Below are 6,989 nucleotides of genomic sequence, written 5' to 3'. Positions count from 1 at the left end.
AAAAAAAGAATGAAAGAAAGAAAGAAAAACTGACCAGATGTTAAGACAATGCAGATGCATGTCATGCTTCTTTCTGCACTCAGGCAAGGAAAGCTGAATTATCCTTTCCATTTCCCCTCACCAGCCTCTGCTGGTTAGTTTTTTCTCTCTGTTTCCCATTGCCAGAGAGCCCTTCTCTGACCATATTTGATCACATTTCTTGGCTTGCATTTCTTCAGTGGACTTATCTGAAGGAATCTTTTCTGTTACATGCTGGTGTGTGCACTTGTCATTTGCCTCCCCCACCCTCAGCGAGGACGCTCCCTGAGGGCAGAAACAAGCCTGGGTTCCTCATGTCCTGCATGGAGCACAGGCCTGGTATGTGGTGGGGGCCACTTAACATCTGAAGAATGAATTATTATCCACACTGGGAGAACACGAGCTTGAAGCACAGCAGGCCTTTCTAGTGTCTATACAGATCACAGACCACATCGTTTTGAGCAAACAGCTTTAAAAGGATCATCTGAATATCTTATGCATGAGCTTTACTCAAAGACCAGTGTTTTTAGGGGTGAAAGAACCTGGGAGATCAGTTGCGCCAACCCTTAACCTTACAGAGGAGGAAACTTAGTCTCACGGGGATCAAGAGGCTGGCCCAAGGTTGTTCTGCGCTGTGCAGTAGCAGAAGTACCCCTAGAACTAGGGCTAGTGGCAGTCTGATGGCTCAGGGTGCCTTCTCATACCCTGGATTCTGTCTCCAAAGACATGCTCTGCAGACAAGCTCTTCTAGCATGGCTTGACTTTCACATTCTGGTCTGAAGTGTTCTTCCTATAATTTTCCCATCTTCGGAAATTATGTTTATGGGACATGTGGGCAAAAGAATTGGTTCTCAATTCATAACAGATAAGGTTTACATTTTTTATTAATGGAATTAGAACTTTAGAAAAATTAATGGAATTAGAACTTTAGAGAAACTTTATAACTGCACCACTAACCAACCATACTTAGATTTTATATTAACCCTAGATTACTCACCTAGTAACTTTATACACTGTGAAACAGAACTGTTTCTGTGAAACAGAACTGATGTATTACATATTTTCTTTCAAAAAATAAAGTGGAATTAACCTCTTTCATTTTAAGGCATGCAAGCACTCCTTGAATTAAGTAGAGATGACTCAGAGTATGAACTGCCAGACTAAGAGTCACTGAATTAAGAAGCTAAACACTAGTAGGTAAGACCTTGTATGTATCAGCCCACATTCAGCCATGACTTTTAGCCTGACTTATAGAGTGATTTGTATCTCTTAAATAAATAGATAGGGATAGATTTTAAAGGGGTCAAGAAAAAACGTCTATTCTGAAAATATTGATGCATCCTGCTGTTTGCAGAAAACAAGGGAAAGGGTCTGTCTAGTGTCCTAGGCATTAGCATTCATAGCAAATAAAATTGTCTACTAAAATAAGGTATCTTTGCTCTAAATGTCATCTGCATATCAACAGTTCTGAATAAATTTAATAGGAAAAGTAAAGCATGGTTTATTAATATGGGGCAGAATCTTTGGAAAAGAGGAAATATGTAAAGCTTTCAACAGCCATTCAACATCAAATCAATATCCCATTTTCTTAGTGATTAATTCAAAATGAGCATCAGCTCTTAATGTTTTAACTGATATATTAGCTCAATCTTTTATTTACTCTCTATACTTCCAATACAGGATAATTTTAGTGTCAGTTGATCATCTTATTGATATTTCCTGTACTATGGTCAGTGGAACACACACAGATGAAAAAAGTGGTTTTAGGTATCTCAAAATCAGAATACAGAATTATTTTGTTCATTCTTTCAGGCTAATAAGCAATGACAGGTATTCAAAGAATCAAACTGTCAGCACTGTGACTCCCACTGTTGTTGGCATCATAATCTGTTTCTTAGTAACACTTGGTCTGAGTAGCAGTAATAGAATTAATTATACTTCATTTTGCTGCCTTTAACAGTATTGACCAAATTTAAGAACAAATGAGAAGTGCTTATCAAGCTTGAAGAAAATAATCCATCAGTGGCACAATTTAAATTCTCTGCAGTTCTCTTATTAATCAAAGTAACACTTACTATCCTATCTCCACTTCCCATTAACAGTCATTAAGCCCTGCTGCTGATTGAAGCAATTTCTTTAGGGATCTCAACCTCATTTTTAAGAGAACCTTCTTCAGTGCAAAACAATATCATATAATTGTGGTAACTTAAAAGAGAGGAAGAAGGTTCTTCAATCATGTTCTGACCTTGATATTTTTCAGTGGTGTAAGTTCAAGAAAGCATACAACTGGATTAGAAACTTCAGGCAGTTTCTAATCCAGGCAGTTTCTAATCCAGGGCCGCCCTTGCCTCATCACCCAAAGGAGGCACCAATCCAACAGTCATGGCATAGGGAGATTTGGGTTAAACACCTTAACCAGCTCCTCCAATCACCATCGTTTTAGTCTCTCACAGTATTAGATGCATCTCAGAAGCAGAACACATCGGGAAGGGTTTACTAAGAATACTTTGTCTTGGCTATGCCTCTGGGTAGGCACATGGTGGAGAGGTAGGAGTAAGAAGTCTGTGGCCAGAAGAATTTGAGGTGGCACTCAACACTGCTAACCCATGGGAGTCTGAACAATTGCCTAGTTTTTCTCTGAAATGGAAATAATATCATCTGCTCTGCTTCCCTTGCCAAATTATTGTGGAAAGCACATGAGAAAATGTGGATAGAAGTCCTTTGAAATTGTTAAACATTATACGAGTGTTAACTATTTTAGACCTAGAAGTCATGGGAAGTGTTTCATTCAAGTCTATCCCCAAGTCTTTGCCCAATGCTGATGCATGTTATTATTGAATTAATGGTAGAGTAGCCCTACTTCTAAAAATGAGAATAAGATAACTCACATTATTAAAATGAAGTAACGGTCTTTTACAAAACACCCGTACTATATGTGGAGCCATGAACTTACAAAATAAGCATCTAGGGCACTGGGTAAAAACAACGTATTACTAGAATCAGGGAAATCTGGAGGGCAATGCCTTTGGGCTAAAAAGAATTATGTGATCAACACGATTTTGAAAATGGTGAGCTTAAGAGGAAAAAGCCCAGAGAATGTTGGTGATTGGGCAAGAAAGGTAAAGCAATTCCTGCCTGCCAGCTTGGTCATGCCAGGAAAGATGGTACAGTTGGGACAGTTTCCATCCCAAAGGGCCCACTGCCTTCTGCCCCATGGAATTTAATGTCAACACCACTGACAGCAGCTTCTGCAGCCAAGCTGCTAATAGACAAGTCACCAAGTTGAATGCAATGTAATCATGTACCAGGATGAGGGGTGGGCATGGGAATTAGGCTGTGAGACTATATCTTATCTGCACTACAAATGTGTTGTGTTAAAGCAGTCTCTCCTCCCCATCTGCTTAAACCCTTGGAAACCTTGGAAACCAGTATTTCCTTCTGGTCATTCATTATAATTCACTGTAATCCCAATACTTATAAAAGCCAAACACAACATGGCACTGGTTATAAAGTTTCAATCAGGTAAAACACTCAGTATTCATTCTGCTCAATTTTATCAGTGAGAAAACAGGCTCAGAGAGGTCCAGTGGCCTCCCTGAGGTCACCCAGCTGCGCCCTATTGGGCATCTTTAGTTCATTTAGCCTTCAGAAATGTTGTAAAGCTCTTCTCTTTCCCCAAGAGGAGGCTGTGTATACCTATGGAGGAGACCTGAAGGGTGCCCTCAGGAAAGACCTCAGCACTCCTGTCCCCTTCTTATGTCTGTGCTTTAAATGCAGAACCCCCCGGCCAGGTGCGGTGGCTCACACCTGTAATCCCAGCACTTTGGGAGGCCAAGGCAGGCGGATCACCTGAGATCGGGAGTTTGAGACCAGCCTGACCAACATGGAGAAACCCTGTCTCTACTAAAAATACAAAATTAGCTGGGTGTGGTGGTGCATGCCTGTAATCCCAGCTACTCGGGAGGCTGAGACAGGAGAATCGCTTGAACCTGGGAGGCGGAGGTTGCAGTGAGCCAAGATTGTGCCATTGCACTCCAGCCTGGGTAACAAGAGCAAAACCCCACCTCAAAAAAATAAAATAAATAAATGCATAGCCCCTTTGCTTCTGTTTTGCTCAAAAGATCAGGGCTTCAGAGACTGGACAGTCGGGATAGATCCATTATTTTCTTTTAATGGCCAAAGTCCTTGGAAAGATAAATCAAGACCTGATCTGAATTTGCTTGGCCAGCATAGACATGAAGACACCTTTCAATAGGCTATTGGGCCTGATGCATAAAGACAACTACATAATCAATGAAGAGAGGGAACAGCCCCAGATTCTGATGACCACTGATGTTTCCAACTGCAAACCATGCCCCCACTCTCGAGATGTTCCCAGAGGCCAGATGAGAACAGAGTTCGGTGGGGAGCAAATTTTCTTTCCTTGAAGAGATGAAGGGTACCATCCACCACTTAATTTCTGATAAGACATTAAATGTATGATTCTCATCTCTAAGAAATGAAACGCTGAGCTGGATTTTTGGATCAATGGAATACCTACTCCTGTTAAAGCACTTAAAAAGGAAAACATCTACAAAATGTCCCATTAGGCTGACAAATTTATAGCGGTATGAAAAGTGTGCCAGCAGTTTCAAAGCCGAATAGAGCGTTGTGTTTAAAGAGTATGAATGGATCTGAGTTCAGCAATATTTCATCTACATGAACAAGTTTAGCTATCACATCTCTTCCCAGTATTTCCCACATTTACTTTTAACTAGGCATATGTATGCCATGACAGAATATGGACATCATCTTTAAAAATAAGTTGTAAAATGAATGATATTAAATGGACTTTCACAGCGTGAAGACGTGGAAATATATTCTCATCTTGATGTGTGGGGCTGTACAGACATAAATGCCATTAGCATTAATGGTAATTATGTGCGTAAATCCCCATGCTCTCAATGAGAATATGCCCCTTAGTTTGCAAGTACAATGACTGGCTCATTTCTGAGACTAGAAACAGCTGATACTTCACCCCCTCTAACTGGGAGAGAGATACGAGGTGGCTCAGAGCATAAAATCTGATCATCCACTTTCCCAAAACATGCAATTCAAGCACTTTAAAACTCCTTCACCTCAGAAACGCTGAAGATGTAGGAAAAAGCCTCAAACTGCGGTCTGAATATTCTGGCAATTTATGCTATATCATTCATAGGTTCCTGTCACTTGCTAGGGTGGTTACACTACAGAAGCTATGTGCTCTCACAACAAACTCATTTTACTATGTTCTGATAACGATCGAGGATAATATTTTTCAGCCAACCCAGAAGGGGCTGTTTACAATACAATTTTTCAGAAAGTAAGCAAACTTAGCATCCTGTTCACCAGAGCCAATATATTCTAATCTTATTAAAACAGGCAGGCAGATGACAGATCCCAGGAAAAGGTTTATGTCTTCTCTTTTCAATTCATAAATTAATAAGGCAGTGTGACCCAAGTGTTTGGTTAGGCTTCACCTTACACAGTAGGAAAACAAAAAAGTCTTCTTGGCCAAAAAGTCAGAAAGCATTAACAGAAAGGGTCGCCTGGCTATAACTTTACAAACACTTCATCAGGGTAAGATGGAGCAAAGTGACATATGTAATTAAAGTATAATAAAAAAACAAGTCATTGTGGTTTTCAATTACAATGGTACTAAGAAGCAACCATATTATTTCTACAAACTATTTTCACTTAGCACAGTTCGGATCGAATTTTTCCCATGACCTTTTAAAAATGTGAAAGAGTGAATCAATACCCTTTCAGAGGCAAGATTGCAGGAGCTGAATTGGCCATGCAGTAATGGTGTGTATTTCTGCATCAGAAGGCAGTTGAAACCTAATTATCGTCAATCACATACAAGGTAGCTCCACGTACTGATGAGCCTGTGCAGGCAGCAGTGTGCATGTGAGGATCTGGGTGTGGGGGTCTTCAAGATAGATAAGCACGTGTGCTAAAGAGGGCAGGGATCTTGGATGCTTTGGGCCAGTGGAGTGGGGCTTACAGGTGAGTTATAGGGACTGTCACTCATTTACAATAACTAACACTGGCCTGTCAGAAACAGCCACCTGTAAATGATGTACGAGTGGCTGGCAGCCTGCCATCCCCCAACAGACCTTGCAGCCAAGAATCACATTTTATTGTCGAGGTCATTGGAATGCTTACTTGGATACATGCCATATATTATTTAAAAATAACAAACAGCCAATCAGCAACATTTCTTAAGGCTCAAGGACAAAACAGCCAACCTGCTTTTAGAAACTAGGAAACGAACATCCAAGATCCATTTTAGCAAGTGATTTTTTTAAAATTGCTTCTCTCCAGATACAAAGAAGCAACACTATGGAGAGACCTGAGAGTGGTGATACAATGTCAGATGGGGAGAACACATATGAATATTTGCTTTTCCTAAGCTGTTTCAGACACGATGCCAGCAAAAACCAACAACAAAAGCAAATGTCTTGTAATCAACAACAACGGCAGCCCCAACTGCCAGACTATGAAAGCCATGGAAACCAGTTTGCACAGGAAGGAAGGAAGGATCTCCGGTTTGATTTTTCCATTCAATTGCATAATTCTCAAATCTGCCTGAGAATGGTAAGATGATCCTGTGTACCATGGCAAATGTTTTTCTTGCACAATCAATCTTTTTATATGCTATCAGAAGGTCATATTATGTTTTTAATTTTATTCAGTAGCCTAAATATGGGTAGAAGTCTCAACATTATGCTATTATATTTCAACACAAGAAATACAGCATTAGCAAATGTTATGGATATTAAGCCACGAAGAAGTGTTTGGATAATCTCTTGCAACTTTTCTTGAAAATTAAATAAAAAAAAACTACTCTTCTATAACTGTACAACTGCAAATGTCGTCCCCTCTAGTCTGGTGTTGAAGATCTCTGCAACAATCAGCCTTCACAGCCCTGCTCCACTGGCCCCCACTTG

This window comes from Hylobates moloch, unplaced genomic scaffold, assembly GCF_009828535.3.
Source record: "Hylobates moloch isolate HMO894 unplaced genomic scaffold, HMol_V3 SCAFFOLD_1, whole genome shotgun sequence".
Taxonomy (NCBI): Eukaryota; Metazoa; Chordata; class Mammalia; order Primates; family Hylobatidae; genus Hylobates; species Hylobates moloch.
The sequence above is the reverse complement of the archived record's forward strand: the minus strand, read 5'-3'. Positions refer to the sequence as shown.